The sequence below is a fragment of the Peromyscus maniculatus genome, chromosome 1, assembly GCF_049852395.1.
Source record: "Peromyscus maniculatus bairdii isolate BWxNUB_F1_BW_parent chromosome 1, HU_Pman_BW_mat_3.1, whole genome shotgun sequence".
Lineage (NCBI taxonomy): Eukaryota > Metazoa > Chordata > Mammalia > Rodentia > Cricetidae > Peromyscus > Peromyscus maniculatus.
The window spans coordinates 47,617,659-47,642,477 of NC_134852.1; the positions used below are offsets into that span (position 1 = coordinate 47,617,659).

General features: G+C 46.5%; 1 protein-coding gene across 8 annotated transcripts in view; it reads left to right on the top strand.

Annotated features, from left to right (window-relative positions):
- Znf536 (zinc finger protein 536) overlaps positions 1–24,819 on the top strand; it is a 461,385-nt gene that overhangs the window by 203,366 nt on the left and 233,200 nt on the right. The window lies entirely within an intron of this gene.

A 24,819-nucleotide genomic window follows, 5' to 3' on the forward strand; every position in this document is an offset into this window, starting at 1 on the left:
GGCTTGGCTCCAGATATGGATGTGAACGTGGAGGGTCTCCATTGCCTCCCCTTAACTGTACCCATACAAGCCTTTCATTTGGGAGTTCTCTCCCAGCCTCCCTCCCCAGGCCAAACCTACCTACCTCTTGTGCCCTTCTGAAACTGCAGTCTGGCTCACCTGCCCCCAGAGCTACAGCACTTTCCTCTGATGGTTTCAGTCAAGCACAGAGGTTTGAAAACACAGATGCATGGCCGTGTGTCATCAGCTGTACTGTGTTGCATGGGCGATACAGTTCTATTTTAGCAAAGCAGAAAAATCTGTCATCAAAAATGTCTATGAAATGCTGAAGCATCCTGGCCCTGTTTGAGGGGGGAAAAGAAAAAAGAAAAAAGAATAAATATACTAGTCTAAGATGGCTAAATTAAAATCGCTACCTAACAGCAGGTAAGAGGTTGCCTTCATCCACATTTCCAAAGTCCCTTACTAATGGATAGTAAATTGAAAGTTATATCTCCAGCCCTTTATAAAGAAAGCACCTCGCTAATACTGTAATCATTCTACTGCCTAACAACAGAGGAAATCATGCCATAACAAATACCCTGTTACTAATGGCAACATTGATTTCTGCAATCAGCCATTAAGTCTAGAAAATGAAAGACAGTTTGAGGCACCTCGAGGCATTGCATTGCCCACTGTTAAAGATGTGGCAGTGTGCTGCTGAGGGTCATTTTTTAAAAGTTTTTTTCTTCTCTCTATTTGTGTGTGTGCATGCCTGTGTGTGTGTGTATGTGTGTGTGTGTGTGTGTGTGTGTGTGTGTGTGTGTGTGCGTGTCTTCTCTGTTGGCTGTTATTTCCATCGTAGAGGCGATTCACTGTTGTAGTTACTAACTAGATGCCTGTACACTTTGTTGTAATTCTCTCTCTTCAGCTTCCCTTTCTTCTAGAACAAAACTCATAGTAGAATAAAGTGTGTGTGTGTGTGTGTGTGTGTGTGAGAGAGAGAGAGAGAGAGAGAGAGAGAGAGAGAGAGAGAGAGAGAGAGAGAGAGAGCTTATTACAAGCCAGTAAAGAATTGTTAATACACATAAATCTGAACTACACATTCCAGAGATTCCGATAGCACTTAATGCTGCTGCTTAAATACCCATGAAACACACTGCTCGTGGAGTCCTGGACTTGCTGGCGATTTATTACTGACAAGATGCTTCGGGAGAGTCTAACAAGGATGTGGGGACTACGGGAGGATGAGGTCACACTGTGTGGAGGGGCCTTGTGCTCCAGAGAAGTTGTGAATTGTCCTTCCTGCCAGTGGGAGCTCTGTCAGGATGGGTCCCCACATGCAGGATGGTGAGCTCCAGGCATCCCTCAGCTGTCTCCAGGGACTCTTTCCAAACTCTTGGAAAGGGGTCTCTTCAGAAAATGTGTTCTTTGCTCTTCCGAGGTTGAGGAGCTACCAGAGGCAGAGATCAGGAAGCAGACTGGATTCCTTTAGTTTTTGGAGTGACGTGGTTTTCACACTGACAGACTCCATTCCCTGTCCCAGACCCGCTCAAACAAGAGGGCCTTAGCATAATATTTCAATACCAAATGTTCGGCTCTATTAATGACATGTTTACCATGTTTTCATCACCTTCTGGCCAAGTGATAGCCAGCTGCTTGCTGCTTCCCCATCTCTAAGTACTCTGCTGGAAGAAAAAGCACACACCAAAATGCAGACTTATTTAGAAATAAATAAATATTTCTTGCTTAAGAGAAGTTGGCATTAGCTCTCCACTTTATTTTCCCCGTTGAAGGATTTTACAATTGTGAATACTGATTCTTTCATTTGGGGTTTGACTTCTTTGTTTTCTTCATATTCAAATCAGACCCTTTCATAATTTTCTGACTAAGTAGGGAAATGGATGGCATACCCCTCTGCAGTCCAAATCAGCTGCGTGTCTGAGGGCATTCAGGTTTTGCTGGGATTTAGGATTCTCAACCAAATCTGATTCATTTTCCCCTCTTCTTTCTAACAAGTGTGACTTGTATAAAGTGTGATTCAAAGATGCATTTAAATAAAACTCTTGACACAATAGGTATTTTTATTGTTACCTGTTAGAAACCTGCAAGGTGAAGAGGAGGGAAAAAATTTAAGCCCTTCAGTAAAGAAAAAAAGTACTTATTAAGGCTTCTATTAAGAAATAACTGCAAAACACGGTCTTACAAATTTCTCAGACTGCATAACAATGTCACAAAACTTCATTTGCATGGCTTGATTCTTTTTTTTGTTGAAAACTGGGTCAGTAGGGCCTGAGAAACTATTTTTTCAGATCTTAACCAATGAATTCTTCTTTATAAATCGCTGCTCTTAACATGATAGTAGTTTTGAATTCATCATAAAAAACCTTTTTAACAGAGCCTCTTAGAATAGATCTCTAGAAGAAGGCTTACAATGAGTGGCAGAGACGCCCTTTGTTATCTGATGTAATTCTTTGCAAAGGAGGATTGGGAACGGAGTGGCTGTTTAAAAATGTCTTGCTCAGACCGAGACGAAGAAGGGGTCAAGTTTGCAATCAAACAGTTATTGCCGAGATGGGTGACTGTCACTGGCTAGGCTAATGTGGGATGCAGCTGTTTGTTATGTGAGCAAAAGAATGTTTGAATCAGTGAACATGTGAAAATGATTCCAGTGAACCAGAAAATGTGTTTGTTCTTTTGCCTCTCCAAACTGCTGAGAACCAAGCTTAAGATCAACCGCGAAAACTAGGACCTTTGACAGACGGAGAGGTCGTATTTTCTAACAGAAAAGCGACAGAACTTGCCACACAGATCACTTCCCCATCTCCCTTTGTTATTGTTTGTTTGTTTATTTTTGACTCATTTGTAATTTCACACCATAGAGCATGTCGTTTGCTTCCGTGTGCACTGCAAAGCGAAACTATTTGGAGAGCATCAGCTTATAAATTTTACTCTTTTATGACATTTAGAGAGCAGGGCGGCTGTTCTGATGCCTCCTCGTTTTCTGGCTTTCATGCAAAGGCTCTGATGACATTAATCTCTGCATCTTTCCCTAAAACCTCCCCTCAAACGACCGATGTATCCTCTGCTTTTGCTCTGAGTCAGAAAACAACTGAAGTTCTGTTTCTTCAGATTTTGCTTTGGAAATCATGCTTAGTATAATTAAAACTTAATGTACTAAGAAACGATACTGTTCATTATATCCAACAGGGCAGTTACCTTCCGAATTCCCCATCATTTTGGAGTGGGGATAATTGAAGTGTTGATGGTGGGAAGGGGGTAATTGAATGCATTGACCCTCCGTTCATTAAATAAAGTCAGCAAAGTTGCATGATCAATGGAAGCCAGGGAGAGAGAAATACAAAGATGGAAATATCGTTAACCCCTACTTCTTCTGCTGTAATATTTTGAGTTGGACAAGGATTATTTGGTCAGCTGGGCTAAAAGCCTTGGGGGTCAGTCTGCTTTTGTTGCTAGAATGCATTCCTGAGATGCTGAGTCTCCATCCCGTAGGCCCATTGACCACTGACTGCATCAGAGGCCCTTATCCAGACCCCCCTGCAATACATTGGTGATAGTGAGATGATGGATTTTCTTCCTTTCCCACCTTTTTTTCCTCTGGTGATTCACCCTCCCCACCCCTATTCATGATAACCACTGCCTGTTCCACACAAACAAATCCAAGCCCTCAAAAGATAATTTAAAAAACAAAAAAGAAAAGAAAAACATTGAAGTCTGAGGATTAAGATCTTTTTTTTCTTTCTTCTTTTTCTTTTCCTTTTCTTTTTTCTTTTTCTTTTTCTTTCTTTCTTTCTTTTTTTTTTTTTTTGCTTGTGCATTCCAATTGTTCTTAAAATATTTGGCAATGTCAATTAGTAACTGAGCAGAGTTAGCTGATGAACACAATTTTCCAGTAGACTGAGCACCCTATTGTTGCCGAGCGAACAGCAGATTTCTGAGGTCATTATCATTCGCTGGTTGCTTGGCCCAGCTGCTTCCTGCTGCAAAAGCCAAACTTTATACTGGAGCTCGGGGATGGCTGCAGCAACAGGGGGCTGGGAGGGGGAGAGGGGAGCTGGCTGCAGAGCCGAAGACAGTCATTATCAGCAGAGGAAAGAGAAAGCAGAAGTTTTCAGGCTATTTCGGGAAAACCCGTAGTACCAGACTCTGCACCCTGTCCCTTGGTCTCCACCTTCCACCCCACGAGAGTTCAAGGTTGGAAGAACACCCCCAAGGCATGGTGGCTCCTACCCTCTTATAGAACACAACTTTGTTCTTATAGAAACAATCATTTTATTTACAAACTCCTTACGAATGTTGAACCCAACCAAGTGCATGGGTACAACTCCCTCATAGATAGATAAGACACTTCCATTTTCATTTTAAGAAGTCATTGTTTGATGCTTTTAGCAACTTGAACTGAGTAAACTCAGGGACCACAGGCAGGAAGCAGCTTGTCATTTTCCAAAGGGACCTTTGAGCAGGAGGTGGTCTAAAATTTCTTGAAAAATAAAATTTCATACTGGGGGCTTACTCCTACGCCTGTCAGCTTTTTTCTTTCCCTCCATCACCCTGCCTCCTGCCCCCCAACCCCCACCGCCAACTTTGGGAGCTGTTTCATGCAGATGAAAAGCTGCACTTTTTAAATTTTTTTTTAAAGCTCAGCTGTTAAAGCTGAACACCATATGCAGCCCTTCCATCCCTGCCGTGGGAGCATGTGCAGACGGCCACTGTGTTTGTGGAGATTTACTGAGGCCCAGCTTCTGTGTGCCAAAGCAGTGCCCAGGCAGACGCTGGCCAAGGTCCGTCTTCCAAGTTGATGATTTGGTGGCCACCCGCCTGGATGGATACACTGGCTGAGACTCCTGGGGAATGTTAGAGAGGGCAAGGGTCAGAGGCCTGGGTGACCTCCTACAGTCCTTAGCTCTTCCACATGGTCCTGGGGTGGTCCATTCACCTGGAGCAGCTTGTGATGCTTTGTGACAGTCACTGGCAAATGCTAGTCACTTTGAGACAGTCACTTCACCTCCTTCCTCCTATGGAAGCTTGGATGCTTCCCAGGACTTCCTTTGAATAAACTTTCCATTCCAAGGTGAATGTTCATTGTTTTGTGTTTAGAAACAACTATTTGCAAACACACAGTAACACCCTGGGGCTTCTCCCATCTCACTTACTCCCTTGAACGTGGCTGTAACCCCTGCTTCCTTTGAGGCTAGATGCTGCTGTCCCTTAGCAACTCAGCAAGAGAAAAATGCTACCAGCTCTGACAGGCTTCACACCAGAAGCATGGCAGAAAGAGCTTCTCGAAGGTCTTCTGTCTCCCTGCGTATTTGTAACCTGTGGACATCATTTGGGGCTTGAAGGGTTGGATTCTAGGTCTATGCTTGCTCAACGCCCAGCCAATGTTCTGTTGATGGGCTCATGTTGATGGGCTCAGTTTACCCGTATCTAGACTGGGCACTATGTGGCAATCCCCTCTTTCCCTCCTGGTGTGCTTCAAGGGGTGTTGTGTTCCAGCCCACAGTGCTCCATGATGCTTACTCGATTGAGGAATGGAAGAGGTCTTTTAAATCCAAATTTAATGGCCATAAGCAAACACTGATGAGCAGAGGACAGGCGACAATGAAGCAAAGAATTAAACTGTCAATTTTGAATACATAGCTTGAATGGGAGTTTCTGATTCACATCCTGGTTGCCACTACCTTTGGGTAGGTTGGGGCTAGAATTAGCGATTTGCCATATAAACAGGCACAGTGGGCATCAACACTATGGTTTGCCCAGAAGCAGGTACAGTGAGTTCAAGAGCTGCCTTTCATCCATTCCCAGTGTCTTTAGGTCAGTAAGAAATTCCACCCACTAAGAAGACTTTACATGGGCTGAACCGGTGCAGCATCTCTTTGCAGGGCTCCACGGGGTCCTCCTGCTCACCCCAGCCCCTTCTTCCAGGTAGTTGATCCTTTGAATTCCTTCTTTGGGCTGTTTTGTGCCTTGCATATAAGAAGTACATTTTCTGGAAAGGAAGGTTGGAATGTATCTTAATTTATCTCCCCCAGGGGGCAGGGGGGCTGTTTCATGCGGCCCTTAGGAAATTTGGAAGCAGAGCTAAATTTCATGTCCTCTGTTTTACTACCGAAGACTCCATTGGATTCCAGACTCCAGCCAGAATACTTGGGATCTCAAGATGGAGAATGTGGAATCTGTTGAGGTTGAGGAGAACCCAACATTCTTGACGCCACTTTGTAAGAGTAGTGTGGAACCCTCTGTCTTAAGTCAGAGAAGTGTTTTGAGTGTGGAGCTGTGTGTAAATGTTGAAGGTAAGGCTTTGAAACAATTGTGAAGATGGGTGCTTGGCGCTTGGCACTCACCTAATTCATGATGATGGCATCAAAACTTGTGCCATCTGTGAACCTGGGGTCTTCTGGTTACCCTCTCAGACCCTTGCCACCCTTGTTGGCATCTGACAGGCATTTCTCACCCTTGTCGAAGCTCTAAACATGACCTGGAGGAAAATGGCTGGGAGTGACTTGAGAGTACACAGAAGAGCCCTCCAAGATGAATAGAGAGAGGAGGGTGGGCAGGCAGGTGGTGGGAGACTTTGATCTCCCCAGGAATGATCGCGGCTGCAGCTGAGAGGATCTGAGGGTCTCCCTTGCCTCTTCCTGGCAGGATGGGACGATGGCAACATTTACTTAAGCTGTGGAGTCTGGCACAGCCGCATCCAGGCGCCATCTGGAAGGCCCTTCTCAGAAAGCCACAGACCCCCACTACAGGAGCTCAGGGGAGCAGGACTTGGGCAGAGTTTGGAATTTTTTTTCCTAGGCACATCCTGAGCATCCAAGCACCTGAGTAGGCTGAGGCCCCCCCTTGGGACTCCCTAAAGTGTGGGCGTTCCCTCTGCACTCCTCTGGTTAATTCTAGAGGCTGATCTGGCTGGCTTTGTGGGAGAGGGCACTTACTGTCCCGGCTGCCTCTCCACCTGTTTATTTGATGTTGCATGTTGCTTCCTGCCTCAGCTGTACTAGCTACGTATAGACACACCTTGGAAAAACAAGGCCCACAAATGAGATGGAAGTAAGCCTCTCTCTAAATTCCCTGGGGAGACAGGATCTAGAATTCAGTGGCTTGACTCAAGACAAATAGGGCCAAACAAAGTATAGAGATCTGAAAACACCTCTTCCCTGATTTGCATCTTCTAAAGAAACAGCAGGGGCCTGAAACAATGAGTGTCTAAACTTTGTCTGCCGCTACTTGGTGGGTGGCTGGGGCTTCCCTGGGAGCTATGCTGAAATCAAGGGGAGTGGTCTGGGTGGAATTCAACTGGCTCTTGTTTGCTTTTTTCCTACCAAGAAAAAGTGAGGGCTTATCTTCTTGTGGGACCCATCTCTGTGTCTTGGTTGCTGTGTGTGACATGTGACATGTGTCTGAGAGAAGTGAGAGACACAGCACAAGCTGGCTCCTTGGCTCTGCTGCCCACTACACCACGTGGTGGAGGTGGGGTGGGATGGGAGGGGCTTCTGCTCCTGGTGCCTGGGCAGAGTGCTCTCTCTGGGGAGGGTGTAAGGAAGTGGGTCGTGGGCGTACTTCATTTTAATAACTTATCACTTGCTTTCAAAGATCAGGGACATATTTCACTCTCCTTGTGAGGTAGCGCATGTGTCTGAGAACTGTCTTCCTGTGTCTAGGGTCTGGGATGTTCCACAGAGGAATGCACTCATTCTCTTGTAGAGGCATCTTGCTTGTACAAATGGAATTTTGGTTGACACTCCACTCATTTCTTTCCTCTTGTCTGGACTCAGGTGCAAATCTATCAGATTCACAAGGAAACAGGTCCCCACCATGACGTTATCTTTATTAAAGCAGCTTGTAGGCACTCTAAGCTCTCTGGCCTTTGTGTGTGCTGTGTGGATCCCACTGCTGTCTTCAGTCATCCTGAGAGGCATTTTGAAGCCTTCCACCCTGCCTGTGTTGAGCTCAGTCTCTAAAGGGCACAGTGGTCACTCTCCTCCAAAAACAAGTCAGATCTAGTGTTCTCTTTATCGGTAAAAATATTTCAGATTTTGATAAAGTAGGTGTTTTATTTTATTTTATTTAATCTTTCCCCACATAGTGAAAATGATCTTCCAATTTGACTGTGGTGTCATAATCCCAGATGAGAGAGGAGCCTTGGCCTGGTTTGTGTCATGCTCAGCTGGGTCCGAGCCCTCTGAAATTACCTTGCTCCTGAGTCGGGGAGGCTGCTGCTGTGTGCCACTCTTTTCTTTTTCTTAATATAAACTAATCCTTACTCACCTTGGATATTTAGAAGATACAGATATTAAAAAAAATTTTTTTTTCTTGAACTAAGCATGGTGGCTCATGCCTGTGAACCTAGCAGCCCTCAAGAGGCTAAGTCAGAGGCTCTCAAGTGTGAGGCCCACTTGTTGGTGATTCCAGGGCCAGCCTGGGCTACATAGCCAGACACTACCTCAAAAACAGAAACAAGCAAAAAACCCAATTTTATATTTTCTTTTGAGTTTGCTAACAAAACTTTATTTATAAAAAAATGGGTGCATACTGAATTTGGTTTATGAATTACAGCTTGTAAAAATCCAAGTTAGATCACACAGTAATTATCATCCTTCACTCTGCAGCTGTAGATTCTGAAGGTAAAGGGTTAAATGATTTTCTCAAGCAATAGAGTGAGTTAGTGAAAGAATACCTTGGTCTCCCTGATAGCTAACTGCTATTCTGGACCTGCCTCTGTTGAACTGTGATGGCCAAATCACAAAGACAGCATAATCCTGAGGCATCATGCTTTGTATCAGGAAAGGCCCATCAGCTCTAGGGTGGCTCCAGTTTAATGTGTGACCTAAATAAAATTAGTTAAACTTTCATAATCTAAGTCAACTTATCTGAAGAATGAGGAAGTTGGGGGCTAGAGAGATGGCTCAGTACTTAAGAATGCTTGGTGCTCCTTCTGGGAATAGAGTTTGGTTCTCAGTACCCATGTCAGATGGCTCGTAATAACCTGTAACTTCAGTTCCAGGGGATCTGATGCCCTCTTTTGGCCTCTTCAGGCAACTGCATGCTTTCTTATGCGCGTACAAGCGTGTACACACACACACACACACACACACACACACACACACACACACACATACACACACATGTCTACACATATATACATGCACAACCCCCACACAAATAAAAATTAATTCTAAAAAAAAAAGAAACCAAATGAAAACCCAGTTTTGAATAGATGTACTTACAAGCACTCAGGACTTAACACTGCAATCACTTTAATTCATGCCTTTCCATTCTTTTTTATGCTCCTGACCATGTGGTTCATGAAGGGGTCACACCGTACACACTCCTATATAAATCTTTCATAAGTGTGTGTTTCACATTAAGTTCTGAAGGGCACATGGTGTCTGTAGTAAATACTCAGTTTTGCCTTATATTAAAGGGCACGATGATGTTTCAATATAGCTTTTTTAATACAACAGGAAGGAGTATGGATGTGTCTTATAGACTGTTGCATGCAGGCTTCTGACCTATTGTAATAGCTATCCTTTTGTTTCATTTCTTCTGTTTCAAGACAAGCTCTGGCTGTGTAGTTGAGGATGGCCTCAAACTTGAGAACCTCCTATTTCAGCCTCCCAAGTGCTATAACTGGATGACCACACCACCATGGCTAGCATATTACTTTGCTTTTCTTCTCCAGAGCATCACAGAATAAATATGCTGTCTGGGGAAAAAATAGAGATACGGAGAAGAAAAGGTATGTCTATAAAATGACTGATCCAAGGTGTCTGCAGAGCACAGAGCTTGTTTTTAGTTTTCTCACTCTGAGAAGAAACACCCCATGGACAGTTTTTGCATGTTTGTGTCTGGATGCTTCCAATCATGTGTGCAATTATTTCCTTAGGTGTAAGTGAGTCTGTGGTCCCCAGCAGGTGACCTTGAGGCTGCAGATGTGTGATACCCAGCGGTGTTCTAAGGCCACAGCTGGAAGCAGTTTCTGGGGAGATTTTGCTGCAAGTAAATCCCTCCTATGACTGTGAACTTGTCCCCTTCATCAGGGTACTCTTGGACTCTTTTGTTCACTTACAGTGCGTGTGTGCCTGTGTTCATTCATTCATTCATTTATTTACTCATTGAAGGGGGAACTAGTAAGTAGGTTCTAATGCAAAGGGGAGGAAAGAGAGAGCACTTCTCAGCCCACAGAGGCTCACACACGATCTAGGATCTGTCAAATGATGTGGAGTGAGGCCGACACCTGGAAGATGTTAGTGCCCCAGGAGCTTTTGGAGTCCTGTTTGTACCCCTATGTCACATAAGGGATAAGGAGCCTGATCTGTAACCAAGTAACTGTTTATTTTAATAGGCCAGACTGGTCATGAACTCTCCATCCTTCTGCCTTGCCTCCTGAGTGCTGGGATTATAGGCATGCGTCTCTTCATCTGGCTGCATGTAACCACCGAGCAGAGAGGAGTCTTAGTGATGCCAGGAGCAGGCAGACAGGAAATCTTAATTACTTGTGTCCTTACTGTCATGACATATCCAATAGAAACAACTTAAGGTTAGAGAGGTATATTCTGATATTGGATTCAGGAAATATAGCCCATTGTAGTAGGGAAGGTGTAGGTGGCTGAACTGATTTGGACCATGGCTAAAGAAGCTTGCTGTACCTGCTTCTCACATACTACTAACCATGTAGGGAGCAGAAGGGCTCTGTCAAGAAACAGGGCTGGACAACAACTTTCAAGGCTCTCCCCCAGTGACCTACTTCAGCAATGAGGCTCCAACTCCTAAAGTTCCACAACCTCGAAGAACAACAGCACTAGCTGGAAACCGAGCTGGAGGGACATTCCACATTCAAATCACAGCACACTGACATGTCCCTGCCCCCACCAGCCCCTGCCTGTGGTCCTTTCTCCCTAGCAGTGAAGCACAGGGTAAATCAGTCTTGGTACATCCATAAGAAGGCATTGGAGATGAATCTAGTTTCTGAGGAAGCCCCTTGGAAGGCAGGGGAGTGCAAGAACGGATAGGCATGGGTCTAGGAGGAGCTGGGCACCTTGGCAGGGCTGCCTGTCATGGTTTTTGGAGTGAGAGCAGCACAGTAAAGGCTAGTGTGTCCACACTTGGGACAGAGAGGAGGCTCCAGAACTTGTCTCAGTCTCTGTCCATGTTGTCATTTTGGTCACTGACTCATGAACTGGGCAATTGTCAGACTGTGGATGTGTGCATGCTAGCGCAAGCTTTGTCCATGTAACCTAAACGTATCTTCTTTTACCTAGAAACTGTGCACACCTGCTCACAGGGGCTCTGGTGAGTTCAGGGCCAGGATGTGTGCTCTGCATAACACCCCAATGGCATGGCAGCAGAAGGCATGGTTGAGGATGCTGTTGTCCTTCTGTGGGGGCAGGAACCGAACAAGGCTTGCTCATAGGAGACCTATGCAAACAGACACTGTCTGCACTCAGTGTCCCTGGGTGCTCCCTGTCTTCTCATGAAATATGACATTACAGGCCTGATGCTGGAGCCACAGTCAAATACACCTTTTTTTTTTTTTTAACATTTAAGAGCCATCTCAGGGCAGCCAGATGGTTCAGTGGGTAAAGGTGCTTGCAGCCAAGTCTGATGACCTGGGTTATCTTTATATAGGTGGAAGGAGAGAACTGATTTTTGCAAGTTGTTTTCTGACCTCTGTACACACACACACACACACACACACACACACACACACACACACACACACAAATAAAAAGAAACTGGATGTGGTGGCATATGCCTTTAATCCCAGCTCTTGGCAAAGCCAGTCTAGTTTACATAATGGAACATGGTCTCAAAAACAATAAAACAACAACAAAGGAAAGGAAAAGATAGCTCAAAGCAGAAAGCACACACCTCGCCCTGAAACCTGGCCCTGGTCTTCTGGTTCCTGCCACCTTCCTGGCTGCTGGAACAGCTCATCCCTGGTCTCTGTGCCACTGCTTATTTGACTTCATTTTGGAATTGGGGTGGGAGTGGAGAAGAGTGAGATCCCTTTCAGTGTTCATTTTTTCGTGTCTCCTATCTTCCTCCACTGCCCCTTTCCCTCCCTGGTACTATTTGAATATGAAAGAGCCTCACCAGATCATGTATTGGGACTTAGTTGCCAGCTGATGGGTTTGAGGTGTGATTGGATTCTGAGGGTTCAGATTTCAACCCTTGACGGATTCATATTACACTGGGATTACTGGGAGGTGTTTCAAGCATTCCTTCCCTGAGGAAACGTATATAGTGTCTCCATGTGACAAACCGAAGTACAGTTCTACCAAAGTTCACCCTGGGGCACCGTGAGTTTGCTGGACTTCAGTTACAGAGCATCAGTGGGGAGTCGCTGGCAGAAGCATGGCTGACCCCAAAGCAGCCCCACTGGAAACTCTTTGGCATTAAAAATGGTGTCTTAGTTAGGGTTTTTATTGCTGTGAAGAGACACCATGACCATGGCAACTCTTATCAGGAAAACATTTAATTGGGGTGGCTTACAGTTCAGAGGTTTAGTCCATTGTCATCATGATGGGAACATGGCAGTGTGCAGGCAGACATGGTGGTGGCTACATCTTGGCTTGTAGGCAAGAAGAAGTTGACTGAGACACTGGGTGGTATCCTGAGCATAGGAAACTTCAAAGCCCATCCCCACAGTTTCACACTTCCTCCAGCAAGCCATACCCACTCAAACAAAGCCACACCTCCTAATAGTGTCATTCTCTATGAGATTACAGGGGCTACATTCCAACTACCAGGTGGCTTCCCCATAGTCATGTAGATAGAGGCCCTCGGCAATTAACTTTATTTGATCTGTATACTCTAGTACCTCCTGAGACCCTGGGGTCACATGCATTTAGTACAGAATCATATACAAATGGCTGGGAGGGATGACTGGAAACTTAAGTGAGGGTCCAATGAGCCTCCCACACCTTTTTTCTTTAAGGGAATGTCACAGTCCCCTGTGTTTAATGGACTCTTGCAAATAGTCACAGTTGGTCTGATAACGATGACTGCTGTTGCTAGGAGGATGCTCTTCTACAACAGGAAGTGGCAAAGGTAGGAGGTGTAGGAGGTGGAGCCTGGATGCAGGAAGAGGTCACTGGAGGCGTGTCCTTGGGGTTGCCTCTTACTAGGGCCTCTTCCTGTACATTCCCTTTCTCTGCTTCCTGGCTTCTGTGGTGTCAACCACAATTTCCCACCATGCTGTCCCTCCACACTGGATGGAACTCTTTGAGCCCATGAGCCAAAAGAAACTTTTCCTCCCTTCAGTTATTTAAGTCAGGTACTTGGTCACTGTGAAGGGAAGTCTCTTCACTTCCTAAAGTTGCCATGGCCAGAGTGTCATTTCCTGTTGGGCTCAATAGAGGACCAGGGGTTCCAAAGTCTGAGAGTTTGTAGATCTAAAGTTTATTTATTTATGGGGTGTATGTGGGGAAGTTGAGACAGATCCTTGCCATGTAACCCAAGTTTGCCTCCATCTTGACTCTCCTGAGTGCTGGGATTACAGCTGTGTGCTACCACATATAGGTTCTTCTCACTGATATTTGTGTCTAAATGCCATGGGTCATCTGTGCCTGGAGAGCAGGAGGGCTGAGTAGACCCCTTCTGACTCTTTTCCCATTGGGATCTTTCTACCTGCCAGCCCTCTAACATACCTGGAAGCAGAACTCTGCAGCTGGATAAACCCCATGTTCCACCAGCATGGCTGCAGGATGGATGTTCTTGCATTGGAGACCATCTCACTGGCCCTGAGGAGTTATTTGGCCCAGCAAGGGCTCCTCAGCCTCTCTGTATTCTTTGTCAATACAGGCAAAATGATGATACTTGTCTGTCCATGGCTCAACATAGACTGAGCACAAGAAAACATTCTCTTGAATGGAGTCAGTGATTGGAATGAAATGGAGATGCATCCAGCTTATACGTCATTGGTGGTTTACACAGCCCCAGAAGACTGGCCTCCATGATTCAAATTCACTGGATCTGATGACATCAGCCTGTGATGTTGGGAAAGCAGTGGGTCTGGTTAAGGCAAAGTGGAGTTAGCATCTTTGGTGGGCCTCAGGTGCTGTCTTCCCCTCTTCCTGCAGCAAACAGGCTGCCAGAGCTCAAACTTCATACTCACATACTACCAAACAGAAGAATACTCATTCTAGGGGCTTTGAAAAATCTTTTAAAAAGGTTGTTTTAAAAAATGTGTATATGTGTTTGTCTGTGTTAGAGTATGTGCATATTAGTGCTGTGCCCACAGAGACCAGAAGAGGATGTTGGATCCCATGGGGCTGGAGTTACAGGCAGTTGTGAGTTGCCTGACACAAGTGCTGGGAGCCAAACTAAGGGAAGCCAATTTTCCTCCCAAAAAACCACTCTGCACCCAACACTGTCATGGCCATATTGGCAGAGGGAAGGGTAGAAAAGGTGACACTGCTTTTGTGGAGAAGAGGATCTGGCTTGGGGAATTGCCACAGAATCGTTGTTAGTAGCCATCTGTGGGGCCTCTTGGGGTGGTAGAAGTAGAGATTTTCCAATAAAAAGGAGAAGCCTAATGGCTTTCCTCCTCCTACCTGTCTTTGCAGCCTCCTCTCCATGTAAAAACAGTGATCCCAAACACACATCTGTCTTAGGTGATGATGTTGCAGGCTCACGAGGAGTCCAAATGTCCCTAGAACTGGGTGGAGGCGAGCCCTGGCTTTTGAGGAAGCTCTTTACCCACATTAGGTTCTTAATCCCAGAAGTCAAATAGTGTTCACAGACTGGAGCTGAGTAGGGAGGGTGTGTAAACTGAGGCTCTGGGAGGCTGAGTCAGCACAAATCTGTGGCGTGGCAGTGCCTCTCACATTGCCATGCAGTCCAGCTAGGAATGAAGTCAGTTCAGCAGAAGAGAGACTCCTAGTAGATCAGGATGCAGGGAGAGTGGAGGATCACTGCTTCCCTCTGAGTGCCTCTGTGGGGTTGTCCTCTTGTGTCTTCTGGAAGTGAAGTAAGAGAAGACAGCTGGTGTTCGCTCTGCTCAGTCCAGGCTGACTGGGAGCCACTTAGGCTCCTCACTTAGACTTGAAGTCATCCCCCCAAACTCCCAACCCCTGCCCAAGGCCACTAGCTCAGTGTGCCCCTCATGGCTCAACATAGGGAGGGAGAAAGGGGTGCAGCTTCTCCAAGGCTAAAGGACCACGATCAATCCAGTGGACCCCTGGTTATCTACCTTGTGCGAGCTTAGAAAAGCCCAGTTTCCCTGTGTTTTCCAATGATAGGGCCCCTTGTTGGGGTCCTTTGCATACCCCTTGTGGTGGGACACAGTGAGTGACTCAAAGAGAGGATAATGCTCGCATCAGCCTTGTCTGGAAGTCAGCTCTGTGCTGCTCCAGTCCATTCTGAAAAAGGGTACCCCACTGGCAGGTGGATGGGAAGAGAGAGAGGAGGCTCTAATCCTCCTAGCAGGGTCAGCCCCATCCTCTGAGGTGTAAATTAAGAGGGCAGACTCATCTGGGAATGCTTCCAGAGGAGGGATGGGAGCCTTTGTTGTCTAGCTCGCCTCCTGGTACTATGGGCTGAACCAGGCGACTTCACACTGGCCACACTAAGCTAGAACGCTCAGGGCTGTCCCTTGAATTGGCCTTCTCAAGGTTGTTTTTAGGGCCAAAAGCAGAACTCCTCTTTTGGGGTGCGAGTGGATTTACCATGCTGGATATGGGAAAATGATTGGCTGGTTCCTTCTTTGTGTATGTGTATGTGTGTAGATACTGGGGTGAGTGTGTATATATCTTGGGGTAATATTATCATACATATCTGTAAGTTGGCTTAACTCTTTTGAGACTATACCAGGGTTCCTGTATGTGTGGGGTATTTAAGTATGTGTTGGGGTGCATGGTGTGGTCTGGGAGCAAAGGTACATATATAAGGCCCACACACTGATATGTACTGTAAATATCACTATGACTCTGAGGCTGTCATGGTGTGTGTTAGGAGTGTGAATGTGTTGGCATGCTTCAGGGAGTTTAGGAGTTTAGGAGACTATATATGTTTGTTAATACATGGTTTCATAAAGGGTTTATGTGTTGAGATATACATTATGGTATGTGGTTATGTATGTTGGCATAGGTGTATGTTGTGTGCTGTGTTGGGTGACTGCGTTGGTGTGCATTTGTGCTTTGGTAAAGATGTGCATATCAGGCAGTATGGATCTGTACACGTGTGCCTCTGTATGTGTAAGCTGCTTGATGGTTTCTTATTAGGAAGGTGACCTTGGCATCCCAGGTACATAATGAATGAATTCAATCCTTTCTTTAAGGAGTGGTAACTAAGTCTGCACCAGGCCCTACCCCTTCCCAGAACATCAGAGCATTGTGAGTGGGGGCTTCTCCCTCTAGTGCTGGCTCAGCTTCAGGCACATGTGGCTCTGGGATTCTACTTGGTGTATATAGAAAGCCTTACTTTCTGGCATCCCATCGTCAGGTCCTCTGCAGTCTCAAGGTCTCTTGGTAAAAGTTGGGTCTTGAGGTTCTGAGGTTTCTGGACAGAGATTTCAGCCAGCCATGTATGAGTTGGGCTGTCCTCAGTAGTGTGGCATTTAGGCTATGCTGGTTAACTCCAGAGAGAAGACACACTCATTCAGCACAAAGCAGGATTTGATACCCTCACTTCCCTCTAGGTAACAGCATACCAAGTCTCAGTGTGGAGCCTGGCACTGCCAGATAGCAATGGGGGTTATTGTGACCTCAGCTGAGCATGTGTCCAGGTGCATGGGGGGTCTTTGGAGGTCTCAGATGGGCACAGGGCATGGGCTATGGCTCTAGAGGCAGACCCTCAAATTCTGTGGGACCTCCTCTCTGAGATAGCAATGACCTCATCCTGCCATGGTGACCATCACTGTAGGAGCCTCTGTGATGCTCTGAAGGTTTTCTCTCCTCCCGCCTTGTTCTTAGAGGTCAAGGTCAGAGTACCAGCCTTACAAATGAGTCCCTGTTGGAAACTAGGGTGGTGCTCTAGAGCTGTTAGGTGTCATCCCTGATCTTCAGAAAAGGCAAAAGCTTACAGCGAGCTTTTTGCAGCCCTAGAAAGTGACTTTGCAGAGCCTTTCATTTCAATTGGCTCAGTTCTGGGGCCACAGTGGTTGGTGTAGGTGCAGCCCCAAGGAAGTGGAGCATAAGCCTTGGGAATTTGTCACAAGGATGGGCCTCCAGAATGGTGCCCAGCACAAACAACTGCCAATCAGTGTCTTGGTCTAGCCCAGCAGTTCTCTACTACTCCTTTGGGGTCATATAGCAGATATCCTGAATATAAGATATTTACATTATGATGCATAACAGTAGCAAAGTCACAGTTGTGAAGTAGCAATGAAAATAATTTTATGGTTGGGAGTCACCACAACAGCATGAGAAACTGTATTTAAGGGTTGAAGCATTAGGAAAGTTGAGAACCAGTTGTTTAAACAGATTCTAGGGCCCGGGTGGGCACTGGGCTCCTGAGGGTCAAGATCAAGAGGCTCTGTGTTCACAGCACAGGGCTTTAGAAATGCCTGCTTTCTAGATTGAGAAAGAAATGTCTGTCATGAGACAGAATGCAGAGGGTCAGGGCAGACATGTATTACACAAAGGCTTTGTAGAGGTCTCATGGCAAGTCAGCTCTGATTCTGCTGGAATTGGGTGCCTAATGCTGGGTACTTCGGGATTCACTGTCATTTGACACTTAGAGGAGAGAACACTGCCATGTCCAAGGGGCTGGATGGTGCGAGGTAACCATGGCAGAGAAGGGAGGTGATGGCTGATCAGTAGGTTTTTCTTGTCTAACTCACTGCTAGAAAGTGATGCTCTGTAGGGACTCAGCGTGAACTGTGAAAGCCAGGGGTTCCCCAGGAATTGAGATGGAACTTAATAGAATTCCTAGGGATGGTCCCAATCTGGAGCATAAGAGCTGTCAGGAAGCTAGTGAGGAGTGACTCTGGCCCAGGGCCTGGAGTGGTCATTGGAGCCAAGTCCTTTCTTGCCTAGAACCTTGTGGTACTTCCCAGCTCCTGCTGGTGGGATCAAGTCTGTGGCAATGAAGCCCAATAGCCATTTGTTACCCTATCACTCTGCTGAGGTCCCTTTACTGACTCTGTCACATAAAAATAACCCCTATGATGGGCCTTCTAATTGCATCTCTACCATACATAGCTTTTCTTTTCTTTTTTTAAACAGGGTCTCCCTTTATAGCCTAGGCTGGCTGGGACTTGCTGTCCTCCTGCTTCTGCCTCCTGAGTAATGGGGTGATAGATGTGTGCCTTTATGCCACTGGTGTCCTGAGGCAGAGACTAAGAGCAGGGTGGACACACCAGACATCATAATTTCAGAAAACAAACCCCATTGTCCCATTTTCTCTGCTTTTGTTTGCAATGTGGGCAACAGAACCTAGGCCCCTGCACATGTCTGACAAATGCTCTACCACGGAGCTTCAGTCCTAGCCATTTAGTTTTTGATGCTCCTGTCTCTTCCTCTCCAATTTTGGGATTATAGGTGTGCTTGACTACACCCAGGGGTTCTATGTCTTAGTGGCAGTTCATTATGATGTCCCTAAAATACCCTTGCTGTTTAGAAATGGAATTCCAGTCTGGCTCAGAACTGAGACCAAACAGAGGAGGACTTGATGATTTGGCCTGATGCTGGGGGACAGCCTTGATTCCTAAGAGACAGTAGGTAGAGCTAAACTCTGCAGCTGGGATGAGGAAGAGGAAGGACCCAGCAGGGTAGCGCCAGTGTCAGTGGAGCTCACAGACTAAGCCGCTAGTTGGTCAACATCAATAGCTGCTAATTTGTACACACTGTGGACTCACAGCCACACTAGGCACATCATGTATTCCTTCCTAGTCTAATTTCAGTCTGTTGCTGTGATAAAATACTCTGACCAAAAGCAACTCGGAGAGAAAGGGGTTTATTTCAGCTTACACTTTCAGGTCACAGTCCATCATTGAGGGAATTAAGGACAGGAACTCAAGCAGGAACTGAAATAAAAACCATGGAAGGACATTGCTTACTCTGGTTCACTTACAGGCTCATGTTCAGCTAACTTTCTTACACAGCACAGGACCATTTGCTTAAGGATGGCACTGCCCATAGTGGATTGAGCTCTCCCACTTCATTTATCGATTAATTTAATTTCTTACAGTCATGACCACTGGGAAATCTGATCTGGGCAGTTCCTCTGCCCATGTAGCTCTAGGTTGTTTTGAGGTGACAATAAAAACTAATCAGCATACATGCGCACTACTCACATTTCCAAAACCTAGGTGAAGCATCTAACTAAGCTATGAATACCAACTGCCAAAAACCTACTTGTGTCTGCGTTGCTTTCCTGGGGTCCCAATCAGCCTGGGAGGGCTTGGGATTTCTTGAGGGAGGAAGCAGAAGTAGAAAGAAGGTGACCAGGCAATGAGATGCAGAATATAGTCATGCAAACAGGCAGCGAGCACTGGGAGACAGAGTGGAGCAGTGTTTTGGTGGCCTTGGGTACCAGACTCGCCTCTATCCTGTCGGAGACAGATGGTGAACACTGAGATCAACAGGGAGGTGGGACACACGGAGCTTGGCTTGTGGTAACAGTGCAAGAGAAGATAGATTCATTAAGTGTCAGCTGAGGATTTAGTGAGGCCATAAATGCTCACATTGCTCATAAAGAAGAGGTGCCTGTAGGCCTCCTGGGATGCCTCCCTGTCCTGACACCTGACTGATCCAGGTCTTGTGATTATTAACCCAGGTCTTATAGGATGATTGTCAGGTCTCCTGACACCTCTAGAGCACCCCACGTCCCACTCATAGGCGATGAGCCCCATGCTAATCATTGATTCCTAGAAAGTAGAAATGAACAGATAGTGAGGAGAGCCAGGGCTATCCAGGGGCTTGTGGGAAACACCGGTGAGAGCAGAGGATGTTGGTCACATCACAGATTTCTGTAGAAGCCCTGTGGAGGCACTTGCTTGAGAACAAGAAGTCTACCTGGGCTCCCTGCCAGCTCAGCCTAGATTGAGAATGGTCAGTTGTGTTCGGAGGCAGCAGTCAGACCAAACAGCAGCAAGTCCATAATTTCACTACTTTATTTATAAGATGCGAAATGAGCCTATTGTGCTGGCCCAACTGGGAGGCTTGCTTTAGACAGGCCCTCCAGTGCCTCTGCCGTCTCCTGGGTCTGAGCCTCGTACCTGTGGCGGCCCAGATCCCATGCAGCAACATCATTGCAGCTAAGAGTGTGCAGCTGCCAAGCACCTTCTCCTTGCTGTTACTCACCCAGCTGTTTAGAAAAGGAGAGAGTCTTTCTAATCAGCCATATGGCATGCAGTTTTATTTGCCTTGGTAAGTTAAAATGCACATTATTGGTCAGCATCCTGCATGCAAATTTTGACATTGCATTCCAGGAGTAACTCGCAGAAGCAGGGCGGCTGCAGGTCGGATCTGTGTAATTACATTGCTTTACCGGCTTGTAACACTGCCATCCCTAACTACTCTCGGTATCTCACTGCGACGACTGCCCGGGGATATTGCTTCACGACGCCTGTAGCTGGAGAAAGATTATGTAAACACGGCATGCGATCTCCAAAGTGAGTAATGAAGTTGGGTACTTGTTGCAGAAATTAATAAATGGCTGGTTTACACGTGACGGAGGAGTCTCCTGTGTGCTCACCAAGTCACTCGTATGGTGATGGATAAGTGCAGTACCAGCCGTGGTCGACGGGGGAAATCCATCCTTGGCTGGATTGAGCATCACAGGGATGATTCTGGTCCAGGCCCTTAGCTTTCCACTTGACAAATAGGAACTCATTGTGAATACATGTCTCTCCTCCTGGTATTTGTCAGTCTTTGCCCATGCTGCAAAGGATAGCCTGTCAGCCAGACCTCTGCTGTCCCAGGTTCAGGACAATGCTACAGATGGCCCTACACCAACACTATTACCCCCTGTCTTGCTTGTGGTTCTCAGGAAAAGATGGGTACACTGAGCTCACAGCATCTTCAGAGAAAGGGCAACAGGGCAGAGGAGCTGGGCTCTGTCACCCCAAGAAGCAGAAAGTCCCCATCATTTTGGCTCCACATGCCGCATTGCCACAGGGTACAAAGCTCAGGCTAGGGAACTTCCCCCATCTTACCGCTGCAGTGCAGAAGGCACGGGAGAACAAGCTCCATCCACCCTGGGACTTCCCTGGGGACTGTCTTGTTATGAACTTTGGACTCCATTATGCCCTGTTTCCTGTCTATAGTACCAAGTTCCCTTCACGCTGCCTGCCTGCAAGTGTGCTCTGTCCCATGGTGCTCCATTTGCACACGCCTCAGAATTACCATTATTCTCTAGTACTGGGAAGTGAACCTGGGGTTTCAGGAGTGCAAGTGCCCAACTGTTGAGCTGCATTCCAGCCCTCCTCCCTTTTAACCTTTTGTTTGGATGCAGTCTCATTAAGTTGCCCAGCCTGGCTTTGAGGTCACTCTGGAGCCTAAGGTGGCTTAGAACTTACCATATTCTTGTCTCAACTTGGGATTCCAGGCAGCACAATTAAGCCTAGCCTAGATATTTTTTAATAAAATAAGGGTGAGTGTGTGTGTGTGTGTGTGTGTGTGTGTGTGTGTGTGTGTATGTGTGTGGTGTGTGATGTGTGATGTGTGAGTGTATGGGGTAGAGGGTTAAAGCATGACTGTCCCTGTAAGCTGCATGTAGGGCTCCATACTCTGTGCAAGTTCTGGCTCCTAATACTTTGCCTCCCTCTAGACCACCAATGGTCTTCAACCTTCCTAATACTGGGACCCTTTAATACAGTTCCTCATGTTGTGGTGACCCCCCCAACCATAAAATTATTTTGTTGCTATTTCATAATTGTGATTTTGCTACTGTTATGAATCAGAATGCAAATTCTGATATTCAAGATATCTGACATGTGACCCCCAAAGGGGTTGAGAACTGCTACTCTAGACCCATCTTCCCCAGATGTTTCTGGAGCACCCAGGTCCCAGACAGTGGCTTGGCTTGGGCCTCTCTGAGCACTCTTGTTCTTGTCTCACTCCATCTGTTTGGAGCACTGGCCACTGAAGACATAGCCCAGGACCTCTGCAGCCAAGCGCTGAAGCGGTTCGGGGTTCGGGTTTTCCTCCAGCCTATATCGGTCAGAATTAATGAAGGTTGATACTTAGGAATCAGAGGGAAAACAGACAAAGGTCCCTTTTCCTCAGCCACCTCTGTTGCTATTATCTGCCATTATCAACATCCAGTGGGAAGTGGGCAGGCTTTAAAGTCAAGCAAGTGATTCAGTTACAGTGTGTCATGTCCTCTGTTCTGTCTCCTGTCTTTGCCTTTCTTGTCCCCCAAACTAGTCTCAGCTTCCTGCCATTTAGCCCCTCCCACTCCTCCTTCCCTCCACAACTCATGGCTACCTTTTCTCTCCTTACCACCATCTCCCTCTTACTCTCTTCATCTTTCCTTCTCTCTTTTCTCAATGACACCTGTAATTCTCAGCTTCTTTTCCATGTCACTGATACGGCTTTAAAGATAATGGCATGGTATTTGCATGTGTGCATATGATGTATGTAAGTGTGTGTGTGCATTTGTGCATGTGAGAATGGATACACAGGAGCCATGGTGTGCATGTGGAGGTCAGAGGACACCTCTGGTGTCCATCCTCACCTTCGCTTTCTACTCTTGCTTTTCGGTGCTCTGTATGCCCGTCTAGCTGGCCTGTAAGCTTCATTTTCCCATGGGAACACTGGAGTTACAGGCATGCACTGTCGTGCCATCGTACTTACCCAGCAAGTGCTTTACCCACTGAGCAACCCGGCTAGTCCTGTGCTCTTATATTTTGACTTAATCTGGCTTACCACTTTTTATGTCAACATGGCAAGACCATAAAACAGATATGATCTGTGTAGTCTGTGTCCCCTTATTAAAACAGAATCCGGAAGCTGGGTAACTTACAAAGGAAAGGGTTTCATTTAGCTCACAGGCTTAGACGCTGAGAGCCCAAATAGCATGAGGTTCTGTCTGGCAAGGGCCCCCTAGCTGCATCTGCTCACAATGGGTGTCATCACGGTAGGAATGCGCAGCAGCAGCAGCAGCAGCAGCAGCAGCAGCAGCAGCAGCAGCAGCAGAAAACACACTGTGGGGAGTCAAGAGGAGCCAGGCTTGTAAAACTTCACTCTTAAGGAACTTAGGAAGTACTTGACCCCATCTAAGGACAACACCCTTGGTGATCTGATCACCCTGTACCGGCCTCAGTGCGCTCCATAAAACGCTCACTACTTCTTTGTACTGTCACTTGGGTAACCAAGCTTCCAACTTGCCCTTGGGGAACAGATCCCCTTTTAAACTGTAGAAGTGGTTAAGATGTACTTACCTCTTCTACACACACACACACACACACACACACACACACACACACACACACACACACACACAGCTGTGCCCTCTGTTCCCCACCCTTTTTCTCCAGTTGGCTGCTGGGCTATGTCCAGAGCCAACCCAGCACTACCCTCAGACCTGACCCATCTCTCCATCTTTCTATCACCAAGGCTGTTAATTTCCAGCAGTGCTGGGAGGTGCCACCCTCCACAATCCTGGAGATCTACAACCCAGCCCTCCCGTGAAATGTCCCCAGGAACTGTCCACATTACAGTGACATTTATTCAGGAGCTTTGTTCTGAGTTTTGAGCCCCGTTTCTTTCTCCTGGGTTGTTGTAATTCCCACTAAGGGTCTGTCTTCTGAAAAACAAAGTGGCTCCTGGTGATCTCCAGCCTCTTCCTCCTTGGGGCTGGGCAGGTGCTTCTGTGCCCATGCAGCCCCTCACACGCTCCTTACTCACCATGTGAAGGCCTTTGCTCTGCAGTGATGCTGGCCCTGTGGACTCTCATCACTAGTGTTTGGAATGTGGAAAATGAGGATTAGAGGACCTTGGTCCTCCATTTGGGATTCTTTTCCAAAGCAGGGAAGCAGTTCCAGGTAATTTGATTTACCTGCTAATGCTACATGTGGATTTACTGGGCAGGGGAGTGTAGCTAAGATGTGGACACCTACTGCATACAGCTCAATGAGAACTGGTCTCCTCAAGGGAGCAGCCAGTGTCAAATTGCTCAGCATTGATCTTCCATGAATGAATATTGCCTAATAAAGAAGGAAATGCTTCTCCGGGGCTACCTACTCGTCTGACTTTAGCTCTAAGAAGGAATACTGAGATGGTAGCTCCCTGTTCCTATGGTGGGAGGCAGGTGCTTGGCAGGAACAGGGACATTTCTTGGCTGGCTGTCGATTCTCAAAGTTCTCAGATCTTTTTCAGTGGCTCCAAAATCCCTCAAAGATGAGGGGTGAGTAACTTCCTGCCATCATGCTGGCTTCTCAGAGCCTGTTTGCCTTGCCTATGGTTCTTTCCTCACCCATTGCTCCCCAACCCTGTTGTTCCTCAAAAATACTCCAAGTAGTACCTGCCTTGGGTCCTTTGTATGCCCTTTCTCCTGTTGCTTCCCATCACCTCCTATAGATGGTGTTACAGACAGGTATTGTTTACATTTTACAAGGACTAGAATGTGAGCTTCCTAAAGGCAGAGATGTCTGTCCTCTTTGGCTGTCCATTGCCTAGTCCGTGACCCATTTGTATTCATTTTTCATGATACTGCAACAATTGTCAATGGGCCGAGTATGGTGGATGAGTCCTCATAGTGATAGAAAAGGAACATTTTTATAAAACAACCATGTCCAGAGCTTAACAGAGCAGCCTCTGCCTTCCCCTCATACAACACACCCCGTAAGTAGGATTGTTCGCCTTCTGTCATAAAAAAAAAAAAACAGGACTTTCTGTTAAATTTTGGTATCTCTTGTCTTCCAGACAC